Genomic DNA, 16387 nt, shown 5'->3' on the forward strand with positions numbered 1-16387 from the left:
ATGCAGCCATGAAAAAGAATGATACCATCCATGTCCTTTGCAGGAACATGTATGGAGCTGGTAGCTATTATCCTTAGTAAACTAATGCAGGAACAGAAAACCAAATAATGCACATTCTCACTTATAAGTGGGAGCTAAGTGATGAGAACACATGGACACATAGAAAGAACAACACACACTGGGGCCTATCAGAGGGTAGAGGGTGGGAGAAAGGAGAGGATTTGGAAAAATAATGAATGGGTACTAGGTTTAATACTTCAGTGATGAAATAATTTGTAGAATACACGTTCATGACACAAGTTTACCTATATAACAAACCTGCACATGTACTCCTGAACTTAAAAGTTTAAAAAAGTTTACTCCTTTTTACTGCTGAGTAATATTCCATGGTATAAATTACTACAGTTTGTTTAACCATTCACTCATTGAAGGACATCAGAATGTGACCAGATTGTTTATTATGAATAAAGTTACCATAAACATTTGCGTACAGATTTTATGTGAACGTAACATTTTATGTCTCTACAAAACTATATGATTTTACTTACAGTTTCACCACCAATGTCAGAGTGATCCAGTTTTCCCACATACTCTCTAGTATTTGGTTGTCATAATTTGTTTTAGCCATTCTGATAGATAAGCAGTGATATCTCACTGCCATTTAAAGTACATTTTCCTGATGGTTAATAATTTTAAACATTTTTCAATGTGCTTATTTGCCAATTTTTATATTATCTTTGATGAAATATCTCTTCATGTCTATTGCCCATTTCAAATGGAATTTTTTGTTTTTTAAATGTTGAGTTGTGGAATATTTTTATATATTCTAGATACGAGTCTTTTGTCAGATACATGATTGCAAGTATATTTTCTCCAATCTGTAGCCTATCTTTTAATCCTCTTATTATAGTTGATTACAGAGCAAAATTGATAATTTTGACAAAGTCCTACTTATTCTTCGTTTTGTGGATTGTGCTTTTGGTGTCAAGTCTTAAAAATCTTTGTCTAGCCCTGTGTTGCAAAGATTTTCTCCTATGCCTTTTCCTGTAAATTTTATATTTTTATGTTTTATACTTAAGTCCATCATCTATTTGGGGTTATTTTCTGTACAAGGTGGGAGATTGAGGTCAAGGCTCATTTATTTGCCTATGAATGTCCAGTTGTTTTAGCAACATTTGTTGAAAAGGATTTCTTCCAATGAATTGCTTTTGCACTTCATCAAAAATCAGCTTGATATGTTTATGTGGGCCTATTTATGGGTTCTCTCTTCTGTTCTGTTTCATTGATCTCTATGTCCCTCCAGCACCACCATTGTTAATTACTGTAACTATGTAATCACTCCTGATACCAGGTAAATGGATTTCTCTTACTTCATTCTTACTTTACAAAATTGCTTTATATATTCTTTTTCCTTTTCCTGTTCATATAAATTATAGGATAACTTTGTCTATACCGACAAAAAATCTTACATACATGTACAGTCACGCACCGTACAATGACGTTTTGGTCAATGACAGACCACATATACAACAGTGGTCTCCTAAGATTATAAGGGAGCTGAAAAAATCCTTTTCCATGGATGCGTTTAGATGCACATATACTTACCGTTGTGTTACAATTGCCTGCACCATTCAGTATAGTAACATGCTGTACAGGTTTATAGCCGAGGCGCAATACACTATACCACATAGCCTACGTGTACAGTAGGCTATAATATGTAGGTTTGTGTAAATGCATTCTATGATGTTCTCATGATGAGATTGCATAGTCACGTTTCTCAGCATATCCCCATTGTTAGGCAATGCATGACTAGATATACACATCCTGTTGGGTCTACTTCTTTGAAGAACCTTGACTATTACACGTTTTGTTTGCTAAGTATTTTTTGAGTGACTATAAACATCATTGTATTTTTAATTTGAGGGTCTATGTGTTCATGGCCAGCAAATAAAAACACAACTGTTTTTGGTATGTTTATCTTTCATGCTGTGACCTTAATGAACTCACATTTGCGTTTTAAAATTTTTTTGTATATTCTTTGGAATTTTCTGTGTAGGCAATCATGTTATCTTCAAATAGAAACCATTTTAATTCTTCTTTTTTCTTATCTGTATTGCCTCTATTTCTTTTTCTTTTTTTTTTTTTCCAGTTGGAATCATTTTAAATATTTAAATACAAAAAGTGAGCACTGACTTCTGTTTTTTTTAAACACACACACAGGTCTAACAACCAAACTGTGCAGGGGAAATGAACTCCTGATCTGTCTTCCACAGTCCCCATTCTGTGGCTGAAGCTGCAGCCAGCCTCCCTCCTCTCATACATAGGGATTCATAGTGGCTGCTTTACACTACAGGTGTAATGCATTTTGTCTTTCACATTGCGTGCATGTCCCTCCCCAACAGCTCCATTCTTTAAAAAAAATAAAAATAAAAAAGGCAGTCGTTAATGGTCAGGGGCACATCCCTCCCACTGGCATCGGTTCCTACACACAAGGGGAAAGTGACATCTTCTAGTTAGGAGCCATTTGGTGAAAGGAGTGGGGTGGCCAGAGCAGGAATAACCGCCTGCATGGCTGCACTCTGGTATCAGAGTGAAGACAGAAGTAAGGATAGTGTGGAGGGCACAGTGGCAAGTTGAGTCTTTCCATGAGACAATGTGAGGAGAATTCTCCCCACCAGGTTTAGATAGATGAATGTGCCAAAGTTAAAAAAAAAAAAAAAATCCAAATAATCAGCAGTTCAAACACTTGAATTTCAAACTTATCCCACCGAGACAGCTCAAACAGCAGTAACAATCTAGATCTTTCCAGGAAGTGAGGGTAGAGTCCCTGGCATTCCTCCTGAGAGCCCTGTGTTAGGCCCTAGAAGTATCTGCCGCTGCTGCAGTTGCTGCTGTTGCTCCATTTGCAACTTCTCGGTCTCAAAGACAACGGGAAGAACCAGGATCATAAAGGAAGTGGTCCCAATCCACAAGGCTGCCCTGGAAAAGCTGTACATTTTTTGAGCCACAAAGAGGGAAAGATCAAAAGTGGCTCCGGCCGCGGACCGGACCCTCTCCGGAAACATCTCCGTCAGGCCCATAGTCTCTCCGACAGGGTCTCATCTAGCTCCTCATCGTCGTCCTCCTCCAGCTCCTCCTCAGGCTTCTCCGCGTCGCCTTTCGGGAGCAATTCGTCCGGGGACTGGGGTTCCCCGGCACCGGCAGCAGCAACGGCGGCAGCCATGACTGTCGCCTCTATTTCTTTTTCTTTCTTTGTTGTAGTTATTACAGCTTCTAGCACTACATTGAATAATAGTGATTGGAGTGGATTAGGCATGCTTACCTTTACTTGATCTTATGGGGAAAACATTCAGTCTCTTATCACATATCGTGTTAGCTATAGGATTTTTTTTTTTTTTTGAGACGGAGGCCAGGCTGGAGTGCAGTGGTGCGATCTTGGCTGACTGCAATCTCCACCTCCTGGGTTCAATCAATTCTCCTGTCTCAGCCTCTTGAGTAGCTGGGACTACAGGCACATGCCACCACACCAGGCTAATTTTTGTATTTTTAGTACAGAGTTTCACCATATTGGTCAGGCTGGTCTCAAACTCCTGACCTCAGGTGATCCACCTGCCTCGGCCTCCCAAAGTGCTGGGATTACAGGCATCAGCCACTGCGCCTAGCCAGCTATAGGATTTTTGTAGATGCACTGTGTCAAATCTAGTCCTATTTTTCTGAGAGTTGTTATCATGAATAGGTGTTGAATTTTGTCTAATTTTTTTTCTGAATTAACTGATACAATTATATGATTTTTCTTCTTTACCCCATTAATATGGTGGATTACATTGATTAATTTTCAAATGTTAAACCTATGTTGCATCCCTAGAATAAATTCTACTTGGCCGTGGAGAATAATATTTACATATTACTGAATTCTATTTTATAATATTTTATTAAGAAATTTTAATCTATGTGAGGATTATTGGTCTGCAGGGATTTTGTGGGTGTGCATGTGTGTGTGTGTGTGTGTTTTTTTTTTTTTTTGGTCTGGTTTTGGCATTAGGGTGAAAGTGGCTTCATAAAATGAATTGGAAAGTATTTCTTCCTCTCATATTTTCTGGAAGAGATTGTATATAGTATTAGTGTTAATTCTTCTGTAAATGTTTATTAGTTTTCCCCATAAAATCACTAGAGGCTGGCAATATCTCATTTGAGAGTTCTCAATTACAAGTTAAATTTCCTTTTAAGGCTATTCAAATTCTCTACTTTATCTTAAATGCACTGTAAGAGTTTGTATTTTTTTAATAAATCAATTGATTTTTATTGAGGTTGTCAAATTATGCATGTAGAGTTGTTCATGAAATTTTGATATTTGCAGGGACTGTAGTGTTATCCCCTGCTTCATTTCTGATATTGATGATGTGGTGATTTGTGTCTTCTCTTTCTCACTCTCTCTTTTTGTCAGACTTGCCAGAGATTTGTCCGTTTTAATCATTATCTTTTTAAAGATCCAGCTCTTTTTCATTAGTTTTCTCTTCTGTTTTTTAATTGTATTGATTTCTATTCTCATATTTATTATTTTCTTCTTTCTGATTGCTTTGGGTTTATTTGATTCCTTTTTGGCTGGTCAGTTCTTTTTTTTTTTTTTTTTCTTTGAGACAGAGTCTTGCTCTGTGGCCCAGGCTGGAGCGCAGCTCATGGGAACCTCCACCTCCCGAGTTCAAGTGATTCTCCTGCCTCCGCCTCCCAAGTAGGCTGCCTGGACTACAGGCAGCCGTGCCATCTCACCCAACTAGTTTTTCTATATTTTGTAGAGACAAGGTTTTGGTGTGTTGGCCAGGCTAGTCTCAAACTCCTGACCTCAAGTGATCTGCCCACCTCAACCCCGCAAAGTACTGGGATTACAGGTGTGAGCACTGTGCCCAGCCTCTGACTCAGTTCTTAAAGTGGGAACTTACACTGTTGATCTGACACTATTCTTCTTTTCTAATGTGTGCATTTGGCACTATAAGTTTCCCTCTCAATCCTTCTGTGTGGCACAAATTTTGATGTATTGTGTTTTCATTTTCATTCAATTCACTGTACTAAAAAAATCCCTCGAGACTTCCTTTTTGACCTACAGATTAAGAGGTACGTTGCTTGATTTACAAGTGTTCAGAAACTTTCCTGTTATCTTTCTGGTCTTTGATTTCCACTGACTGGAGAACACAGTCTGTATGATTTCGATTCTCTTAAAATTTTTGAGTTTTACAAAAGGATATCGTCTACTTTGGTACATGTTTTGTGGGCTTGAAGAGAATGTCTATTCTGCTGTTAGGTGCAGCATGCTATACATGTTAATTAGAACATTGACTTCTTTTATATCCTTGAGGATTTTTTGTCTACATAGTTTATAATTTGTTGAGAAGGGGTGTTAAAATCTCCAACTGTAAGTGTGACTTTATCTATTTCTCTTCCCATTCTATCAGTTTTTGTTTCACATATCTTTCAGTTCTGTTATTTGGTGCACATAATTTTAGGACTGCTATGTCTTTTTGGTGGATTAATCTTGTATAATATCTCTGTCTCTGATGATTTTCTTTGCTGTGAAGTCTATTACATATGGTATTAATAAAACTACTCCTCCTTTTTTTTTTTGAGATGGAGTCTTGCACTGTCACCCAGGCTGGAGTGCAGTGGCACAATCTCAGCTCACTGCAAGCTCTGCCTCCTGGGTTCACACCATTCTCCTGCCTCAGCCTCCCAAGTAGCTGGGACTACAGGCGCCCGCCACTACACCCGGCTAATTTTATTTGTATTTTTAGTAGAGACAGGGTTTCACCGTGTTAGCCAGGATGGTCTCCATCTCCTGACCTCGTGATCCACCCGCCTCGGCCTCCCAAAGTGCTGGGATTACAGGAATGAGCCACCGTGCCCAGTCCCCTCCTTTCTTTTGATTAATGTTTGCATGATATACCATTTTCCAGTATTTTACTTTTAAGCTGTCTATATCATTGTATTTTAAGTGAATTCTTTGCAGCAAGCATATAATGGGGAGATGTTTGTAACCTACTCTGCCAGTCTCTGTCTTTAACTTGGTTTATCAGACTACTTACATGTAATGTAATTATTGGTGCATTAAAGTGTAACATTTATTTAATTTTTTGTTTTACCGCTTCTCAGCCTTTTAGCTAAGATCGAGTGTAATTTTTTGTTTTATGTTTAGTCTCTCTTTTATTTTTGTATTTTTGCATGGCTTTCTGTGGGTTACTTGAACATTTTTCAAACTATTTTGATTTATTTATAATCTTTTTGGGTGTATTTCTTGCATATATATATACATATACATATGTATGTATTTTTTTTGACACAGAGTCTTGCTGTGTCTCCCAGGCTGGAGTATAGTGGCATGATCTCAGCTCACTGCAACCTCTGCCTCCCGGGTTCAAGCGATTCTCCTGCCTCAGCCTTCCAAGCAGCTGGAATTACAGGCACACGCCACCACGCCTGGCTAATTTTGTATTTTTAGTAGAGATGGGGTTTCACCATGTTGGCCAGGATGGTGTTGAACCCCTGACCTCAAGTAATCCACCCACCTCAGCCTCTCAAAGTGCTGGGATTATATAGGTGTGAGCGCCATGCATGGCCCTTGCTCTGATAAATTTAGTGGTTGCTTTAGTATTATGTTACATGTACATAATTAATCATAGTCATCTTATTTTCTCCCATGGTTATAATGTAATGGTCTTTCTCTACATTTATATCAGGTACATTATAATTTTTACTTCAATCATCAAACACAATTTCCAAGTCTCCACAAAAATGAAGGTCTATTGTATTTACCTATATACTGGTTTACTATGTTTTTTTCTGATATTCCAAGTTTCCTTTTTTTTTTTTTTTTTAGGACAGAGTTTCGCTCTTTTTGCCCAGGCTGGGGTGCAACGACATGATCTTGGCTCACTGCAAGCTCTGCCTCCCGGGTTCAAGTGATCTCCTGCCTCAGCCTCCCAAGTAGCTGGGATTACAGGTATGCAACACCACACCTGGCTAATTTTTGTATTTTTAGTAGAGATGGAATTTCACCATGTTGGCCAGGGTGGTCTCGAACTCCTGACCTCAGGTGATCTGCCCATATCTGCCTCTCAGAGTGCTGGCATTAGAGGCATGAGCCACTGCACCCAGTCCCAAGTTTCCTTCTTTCTTTTGTAATTTCCTTCCTGTTTAGAGAACTTTCTTCAGTCATTCATTTAGGATGGTTCTGCTAATGGTAACCTCTCTTAGTTTTCCTTTGTCTGAGATGTCTTGACTTCCTCTTCGTTCCTGAAATATATTTTTTCTAAGTATAGGATTCTGGGCTGGCAGTCCTCTTTTCTCAGCACTCGGAAAACATTATGTCACTTCCTTTTGGCCTCCATGGTTTCTGATGAGAAATCGACTGTCCTTTGAATTGTTTTTCCAACATAGACTTTATTTTTTTCTTGATGCTTTTAATATCTTTCTGTGTGTCTAGTTTTCAGAAGTTTAACAAAGATGCGTCTCAGTGTGGATTTTTTTGGGTTGATCTTGTTTGGGATTTGCTCAGCTTCTTGAATCTGTAGGTGTTTGTCTCTTGCCAAATTTGGGAAGTTTTCAGTTATCGTTTATTTGAGTACATTTTTAGCCCTGCTTTTTCTGATGAAATGTACGTTAGATCTTTTTTTATTTTTTATTTTTTGAGACGGAGTCTCACTCTGTCACCAAGCTGGAGTGCAGTGGTGCAATCTTGGCTCACTGCAACCTCTTCTTCTCGGGTTCAAGTGATTCCCCTGCCTCAGCCTCCCGAGTAGCTGGTACTACAGGTGTGCGCCACCATGCCCGGCTAATTTTTTTGTATTTTAGTAGAGACGGGAGTTTCACCACGTTGGCCAGGATGGTCTCCATCTCCTGACCTCATGATTCACCCACTTCAGCCTCCCAAAGTGCTGGGATTACAGGTGTGAGCCACTATGCCTGGTCTAGATCTTTTATTATAGTCTCACAGATCTCTGAGGCTCTGATCAAATTTTTCCCAGTCCATTTTCTCTCTGTTGTTCAGAATGGGCAATTTATGTTGTTTTATCTTCTAGTACATTGCTTTTTTTCCCCATCTGTTCCCTGTTGAGTCCATTCCCTGTTGAGTCCATCCACTGAGTTTTAACTTTGGGTTATTTATTTATTTTGGGGTTCTAATTTTGCATTTTTGAGTTCCAAAATTTCTGTTTGGCTCTTCTTTACATCCTCTGTGTCTTAGCTGAAACTCCTTTTTTTTTTTTAAATTTGTTTCAGCTCACTTAACCAATTGTATTATGATTGCTTTAAAATCATTATCAGATAATTCTAATATTTCTATCAACTCTATGCCAGTATCTTTTTTTTTTTTTTTGAGATGGAGTTTCTCTCTTGTCGCTCAGGCTAGTGTGCAATGATGTGATTTCGGCTCACTGCAACGTCTACCTCCCAGGTTCAAGCGCCTCCACCTCCTGAGTAGCCAGGATTACAGGTGCACACCACCAAACCTGGCTAATTTTTGTATTTGTAGTAGAGACAGGGTTTCATCGTGTTGGCCAAGCTGGTCTCAAACTCCTAACCTCAGCTGATTCGCTGGCCTGGGCGTCCCAAAGTGCTGGGATTACATGTGTGAGCCACCGTGCCCGGCCTCTATGCTAATATCTATTGATTATCTTTTTCTTTTTCTTTCAGTTTCGGATCTCTAGGGTTGTTGGTATAATGAGTGATTTTCATGGAAACCTGGGCATCTTTGTACTATGTTATGAGGACCTAGATCTTATTTAAACCTTCTATTTTAGCTGGCTTTTTCAGGCACTTCTCCAGCAGAGTGGTGGCAGTAGGGAGCACCCTTTTGGTGAGAGTAGAAATTTGGGGTTCCTCAATTGACCTCTGTTGACAACCCAGTTTAGGACTCTTCATTATTGTTGGGCAAGGTTAGGATTTCAAGCCCTCATTTGGTGTCTATTGATACCTTTCTGTGTGAAGGGGTAGGACTTTCTGTCTGGAGGGATAGGAGTGACTCCCCACATGGCCTCCAATGACACTATGGCTGGGGAGTGTTTTGCTCTTCTTACTACTGACTGATGGTGAAAGTTGTGACTCTCCCTCCACCAGCATCTCTGACAGGAGGGGATGGGGGCCTCTTTATTGTCCAGTGAGGATGAAATTTCTGGCTCCTTACTTGGTCTTCTCTGATACCACGTGTGTGTGTGTGTGTGTGTGTGTGTGTGTGTGTGGTGGGAGGTTGTTTGCATGACTCACTATGCCTTTCAAAGGTGGAAATCTAGGCTTTCCCGTCAGCCTTTGCTGGCATGGATGGGAGAGCAGCCACCATTTTTTCTGTGGTAATAGGCTTGAATAGAATGACTATTACAAGTTTTCTGTCTTGATAGGCTGCCCTTTTCCTGCTTCTTTCACTGGAGAGAGCAGGCTTCCCTTGGGGCTCTTATTGTCTGCATCTATTTCATTTCTGGGTTTCTGAATTCTTCAGCTCCATGACTGGGATATACGAGGCTAAATGAAAACCCAGGGGAAGTCATCTCATTCTGCAAGTCACAAAGTCACCGCCTTCATAGCTCACTGCAGCCTTGAACTCTTGTGCTCAAGTCATCCTCCCACCTCAGCCTCAGCCTTCTGAGTAACTAGGACTAATTTTTTAAATTTTTCATAGAGATGTTGCCCAGGCTATAAAAATGACATTTTTAAAAAGAAAAACCATAGACCATGCTTGCTTATTAATACAGATTACACTCTGGAAGTAAATGTTCATAGAATTCAAATGATGCCTGATCCATTCATCTGGGGATATACGTGATGTCATATGAACATCAGCAACCCAAATATCCTGTTCTTGCCTCTCTCAAAAAGTTCACTTCAAGTGTTGTTGGAATTCCCTGAGGGTTAGATTTTCACAGGAATTAAATCATACAGTCAGCTTTCTGAACACACAATAGCTAAGATCCAAGCTGGGATTAGATACCCCACTATGCTTAGCCCTAAACCTTCAGCTGTGGTTACTATGCAGCATCCACTGTGTTTTTTTCTTTTTCTCTTATTTCTCTGAGTTAATGTTTGTTATCTGCAGAGGTATTTGAAGGAGGCTTACCTTTATTACTGCTGTTGCAGACTATCATAAGAATAGCAATGTCTATTTCAAGGATGCTGTTTCCAGATAATAAAAACATCTAATTTTCAAGATACTGAGGAGTTCTGCATAAAAGAAGCATTTTCTGCTCAGCTTTGAGCCACCCATGGTAACTTGGGCTATGAAGCAGTACTGCGTGTTCCCAGTGCCTTTATGCATGAATCAAATACTCCTACAAATACTCTGTGCCAGTCACTTGCCTGTTTGCAGGTCAGTTTCCTGGCTTCCTCTGTTCTGCTCTGTATCACGAGGAACTATGTTTCCCAAGGCTCTTTTCTTTCTGACTTCTGCAAAGATTCAGCCAAGGGGAAGAGGGAGGAAGTAGAGATGAAACCAGGATGTTTCTTCTTTTCTCTCTCTGCTTCAGGGGGCACCTCCACGGGCAGGCATATGTCCACAGTGGCTCCATCTCCCACCAAATAGTTCTTTCTTCTAAGATCCCAGCTTACTGAGAAGGTCCAGAATGGTCTATCTTCTGTAGGTGGTACAGCTCCTGGGCTCTGGTAACACCCCTTCTCCTCTTTGTTCCTCTAAACTAAAGAGTTGTAGTAGCTTTCTTCTGTTGATAATTTTAGGACTGCCTCATTTTCCCTCCCATTTAACTTCTCAATTTTTCTATTACCTACGTATCTAGTTAGATGTATTAAGTTTTCTCTGAAATACCTAGAGCTGTTTCTGTTTTCTTGGGAGGATTCCAACTGTTATAGACTTCTAAAAGTCACCAGGTGCAGGGGCTCATACCTGTAATCTCAGCACTTTGGGAAGCCGAGGTAGGTGGATCACTTGAGCCCGGGAGTTCAAGATCAGCCTGGGCAACATAGTGAGACCTCACCTCTACAAAGTAAAAAAAACTTTAGCCAGGTATGGTGTTGTGTACCTGTAGTCTCAACTGCTTGGTGGGGCTGAAGTTGAAGGATTGCTTGAGCCCGGGAGAGGATGCAGTGAGCTGTGATCATGCCATTGCACTGTAGCCTGAGTGACAGAGTGAGACCCCATCTCAAAAAAAGGTGTACAATTCAAACTTGTACAGCTGGGAGGTTGAGGCTGCAGTGAGTCAAGATTATAACACTGCACTCCAGCCTGGGTGACAGAACAAGACCCTGTGTATAAAGAAAAAAAAAAAGAGAGAAAGAAAAAAGATAAAACACAAGTCGAACAACTTGAGCAAGAATACTGAGGTCTCTGAGTGAACCAACAAGAAGTATAGGAACAACACATTAGTATGAGATGAACTTCCTCTTTCCATATCGTACTAGTTGTTAGGTACAAGGTTGTCGTGTGGCTCAACCCTGTAGAAAACCATTCACATTTTAGTTCATGTAATTGTCAGTCCTTAAAGTTGTGCAGTTCACAACATGGTCATCTGTGTCTAAAAACACTGAGTAGGTAGACATTGTCAAACCTCAATTATCTTAGGTATTAATATTTATCTATTAGTAGGATTAAAGTTAGTCTTCAGTAATAGAAAGAAACAACAGTAGCCTAAAGAAAACAGTAATTTTCTCACATGTAAAAGTTTGTAGAGATGCAGTCTAGAGCCGATATGGCCACTTTTCTCCACGACGTTCACAGCACCCAGATGCTGGGTTCCTTTCAGCTCAAGAGCTCAATACTTCCCTCAAGTGCGAACCTCATTCCTGTCATCCTTATCTTCCTAGAAGGAAACATCCTCCTTCCAGGCAGCAGAATAGAAGAAAGGACAAACAAAACAACAGCGACAACAAATCATGCCAAGGCAATGGAAATACACCAAGTATCTCCTAAGGAAGAGTCCCAGTAACTGCTATATGACATCTCCTTGGCCAGCACTTTCAGGACTAGGTTAGTGGGTTTAGATAGTTCCTTCTTTCATCTATGATAATCTTTAAGGGGGAGAGAATCAGTTACCATACATTGATCTAATGCTTTGACCTTAAACTTAAGAGACTTTAGAAGATTTGGGTCCTTAAAGCCCCCTCACAAGAAATAGAGACCAAACTTGAAACCTAGAAACATAGGTTTTCAGTGCTAGATTTTACTGAGGTGAAAAAAATTAGGTAAAAATTACCCAGCTACTTTAAAACTGATGTAGGGACTGAAAACCGGGTTTTCCAACTCCTGGTTCAGCGATCTCTTCATGATAGGTTGCTTCACAGGAAAACTGTCTTCCTCCTGTGGCATATTAAACATGACTGCAAATTATTTGCAAATCCTTCCCTCAAGTGGTGGAATTTATTTTAATCTCAGCTGGCCTTGGGACTTGCATTGACAAACAGAGTATGACGGAAGTGATATTGTATAACTTCCAAGCCTAGGTCTCCAGAGCCTTGCAGCATTTACTCTTGCTCTCTTAGAATCTAGTTGCCACGGGAACTAGCCCAAGCTAACCTGCTAGAGGGGCCTCGTGGGAAGAGCTCTGAGGCACCTTGGCCAACAGCCACAGCCAACCAAGAACCATGTGAGTGAGACCATCCTGGACTAGGTAGCCCTGAACTGGCCTGCTACGTGAAACCAAACACACAAATGAGCTCAGAGGATACTTCAGCTGTTCCTAATTTGCCAATCCATAGAATGGAGAGCCAATAATTTTTTTAAGGCACCGAATAAGGGGTTGTTTATTATGGAGTAATAAGTAACTGGTACGTTTGCTAAGAGGGAGACCACACATCTTGTCGCATTCTTTTGTTTCTCATTGTTCCAAGTGAGACATTTAAACATAAGAATAAATGCTTGTTCCTCTAACCATTGAGTTTTGGGTGGTTTGTAACAAAGCATTATTATGGTAGTAGTTGACTAAGACCTTGGTTTTAGCAAGAGCTTATGTAAATTTTCTTGAGGAAACATACATTGAATTGACACAACTTACTAGAGTCTCTGTGTTCAGAGTACTACCTTCAACACCTGTTAGATTGGGAATAAAATGTGGTGGCATGTAGAAAATACCAAAAAGAAAAGAAAAAAGGACCAAGATTCTCCTTTTGAGCTATTTCTACCTGTATATAATTAAAACTCCAGTCTTCTGAGCATTTTCTTCGTTTTTGACATATGCGAGTACCAATACAGCTATTACTTGTTTAATATATTTTAGTTGATTTAATAATTAAACAGAGGCTATGTATTTTAGTCTTCTTAGAGTCATATATCTATAAAAGAAAAAATGTATATAAAAATTAGAATATTGGGCCGGGTGCGGTGGCTCACGCCTGTAATCCCAGCACTTTGGGAGGCTGAGGTGGGTGTACCAGAAGGTCAAGAGATTGAGACCATCCTAGCTAACATGGTGAAACCCAGTCTCTACTAAAAATACAAAAATTAGCTGGATGTGGTGGCATGGGCCTGTAGTCCCAGCTACTCGGGAGGCTGAGGCAGGAGAATCGCTTGAACCCAGGAGGCGGAGGTTGCAGTGAGCCAAGATCATGGCACGGCACTCCAGCATGGTGACAGGGCAAGACTCAGTCTATATATATATATATATATACACATACACACACACACACACACATATTGAAAGAGGTCCATCTACTTATCACTTAAATTATTTCAAAAGCCAATTTGTGGTATACTGAACTTAGAAGTTACTCTTCCCCAAAGGAGCTCCCCAATTCTCAAGTGTTGCTTCCTTTGAAAGAACAATCAGAACACCCCAAAGCCTGCCCCCCATGGTATGTTTCTCCATCATCTTCTGGGCAAAGTCCATAACATTGCTTGTGACATCAAGGCTTACTTCGGTTCACTCAGAACTGGGTTTATTGTTCTTTAGGGGGTAACTTCTTAGTTGCTATCACTGCAATCAAGTGATCTTAGAAGCAAATTGCCATTCATGTGCACACTTGAGAGTGTCACAATAGATATATTAATGTCCTGTCCTTGATTTTGATACCATATCCACTGTGGATGGCAGCTGATTCTGGATAGAACATTGTGGCAAAGGCTGTGATCTTCAGATGATGAAACTGAATGTTGGAGAGTCTAAGAATACCAGCCCCCAAAACTATCACTTCACAAGGCCAAGCAATGAAAAATAAAGAAGATAAGAAAAATAAATAAACTCTTTTAAAAAGAAGAGTTTAGATGAAGGAAGATGTTTACTATGAAGACACTTTCAAAAAACAGAAACTTAGTGACTGAGAGGCTCAATGGTTAAGGTTTTGGTTCAATTCTCAGTTCTGATAATTATTAATTTTGTAACTTTGAGTAAGTTCACTGTACTTTCATATCGCTCTGACTGCTGATCTATAAAATGGGGAAAATAATAGCTGTTATCTCCCTCACAAAGTTGCTGTGAAGACTGAAGGAAAACATACAAGCAAAACATTTAGCACATTCCTAGCACAAAGGAGGTGCTCCGTAAAAAGTCGTTATTTTTATTATTACCAATATTTTATTTTGATACTATTATGACATCAAACAAAAGCTCCTGGAATTGGAATAAACAGATAGGACAATTAAGGCAAGCAGGAGGCAGCATCCACAAAGATAAATGTGGTCCATGTGCCTCAGCTGTTAACACACCTCTTCTCTGTGTTTAGATCTGAGTGAAGGCTGCTGCACGGCCATGACTGGGTATGGCCGTGCTGGTGACGACTCACCACGGAGTAGGATATGGGTGATAAGAGGAAGTCATGCTCCTGAGACAGCTCCCAGGACGGAGGTTGCTTGGGTTTCAGGAGGCAGCTGAGTAGGAACGGTGGACCTGGCAGCTGTGCTGTCCTATCTCTGTGGCTGGCTCAGCTTCTCTGACATGGAGAGAACCTAAGTCTACACTGTGGTGGCTGTCCATAGGGGAATGTCACAGAGCACACTCTTTCTTCAACTTTCTCTTATCTAATCTAAGTGGTGTCCGTTATCATTTTCCCAGGGAAACATCAGCTCAGGGGATTTGATTGATAGAAAAGGAGTGAGGAATAGCATATGTGTGAAGGAAGCTAAAAGCCCATGGGGAGAGTACTGGACTTTCTGTGGAAGGGAAGTTTGAAGACGAGGCACCATCAGGATGTACCCACACAGACCAAACACCTCTAGAATCCTGAGTCAGCATCTTCCCCTCATGCTGATTCCTACTCCCCGCCTTAACCAAAATTCCATTGCTCGCTGGCATCACTATTCCCCTAGTCATGCAGAAATGCAACTTGGAGCTCCTCTGTGGCTCTATTATAAACCCCTCCTCCATTCAATCCATTACCATGACTTTATTCCATACAGTTTTTCTTTCTACGCACTTCCCTCCCCTCTGCCATCCCGCTGCCTTCATCACTCCTGCAACGCCAACCACTCTGTTTCTTGTCTGTATCCAATCCATCCAGATCCCCAATACCACACCAGCGTTTCTTAGATATTATTGTGTCTTGCCACACCTTTCCTCAAAAGCCTTATTTTCCCCAATGCTTTCTTTTCTAATGTATGAGGTTCTGACTTTTCATTATTACTTTCATGATTCCCCACCAGCTGGCCCCAGGGGGCACAATGGCTTTACTCCACTTCTCCACACCCACCCTCATCCCAGCAAGTGCACCATGGCCCTGGCACAGTGCTGATGGAATCTGAAAATATCACCAGGGAATCATTTGCAAGACTATCCTAATAAATTGCATTTTTTTTTTTTCCTGGGATGGGGAAACAAGGGACAGAGGGTGAAACACTTTCTTCAAAAAATGTGCTTGCCTCACTGAGACCACAGGTAAGCTTAATATGATGTGAGAAAGAGGATTTCTAACTTGGAATGTAATTCATTTCTATGAATATTTAGAAAGCATCTTGGATGGGAAGGAATGAAAACCAGACACTGTACCTGCCGTGACATAGTTTTCAATCAATAAGGAGATGAAGAGACAAGCTACCAGTGTAACAGAAAGCAGAATGAAAGAAAGAGGGACTCAGTAAAGCCTTGTTCTTTTGTTGAAGACATGAGAGCCTATGAGGTAGGCATGGGCAAGTATTACCTTCATTTTCCAGATAACAAAACTTGCTTACCTGCCTCAGAGTTTAAGTGGCTTGCTTATTGTCACAGAGCTAATAATTAGCAGATTAGGGTCTCTTAGCTGGGTGATCTTTTGAAGGCATGACTCTGCCAGCAGCCAGCAGAGCTATGAAACACCAAAAGAAACAATTAAGCATGCTTGGGAACAGTGTGAACGGGCATGGAGCTGGGAGGTCTCCTGGGAAAGGTGGCATTTGACCTGGGGATTGATGAATCCCAGAAAAGCCAGTCAGAGAGGTGTGAAAACAAAACTAAAATGGAGACTGGGCCTGAAAAATTCCCAGGCAGACAAAGCCAAA

General features: G+C 40.5%; 1 pseudogene; it reads right to left on the reverse strand.

Annotated features, from left to right (window-relative positions):
• Nucleotides 1-2393: 2393 nt before the first annotated feature.
• On the reverse strand, nucleotides 2394-3223 carry LOC104674912 (annotated as a pseudogene).
• Nucleotides 3224-16387: the final 13164 nt, after the last annotated feature.

This window comes from Rhinopithecus roxellana, chromosome 6 (genome assembly GCF_007565055.1).
Source record: "Rhinopithecus roxellana isolate Shanxi Qingling chromosome 6, ASM756505v1, whole genome shotgun sequence".
Taxonomy (NCBI): Eukaryota; Metazoa; Chordata; class Mammalia; order Primates; family Cercopithecidae; genus Rhinopithecus; species Rhinopithecus roxellana.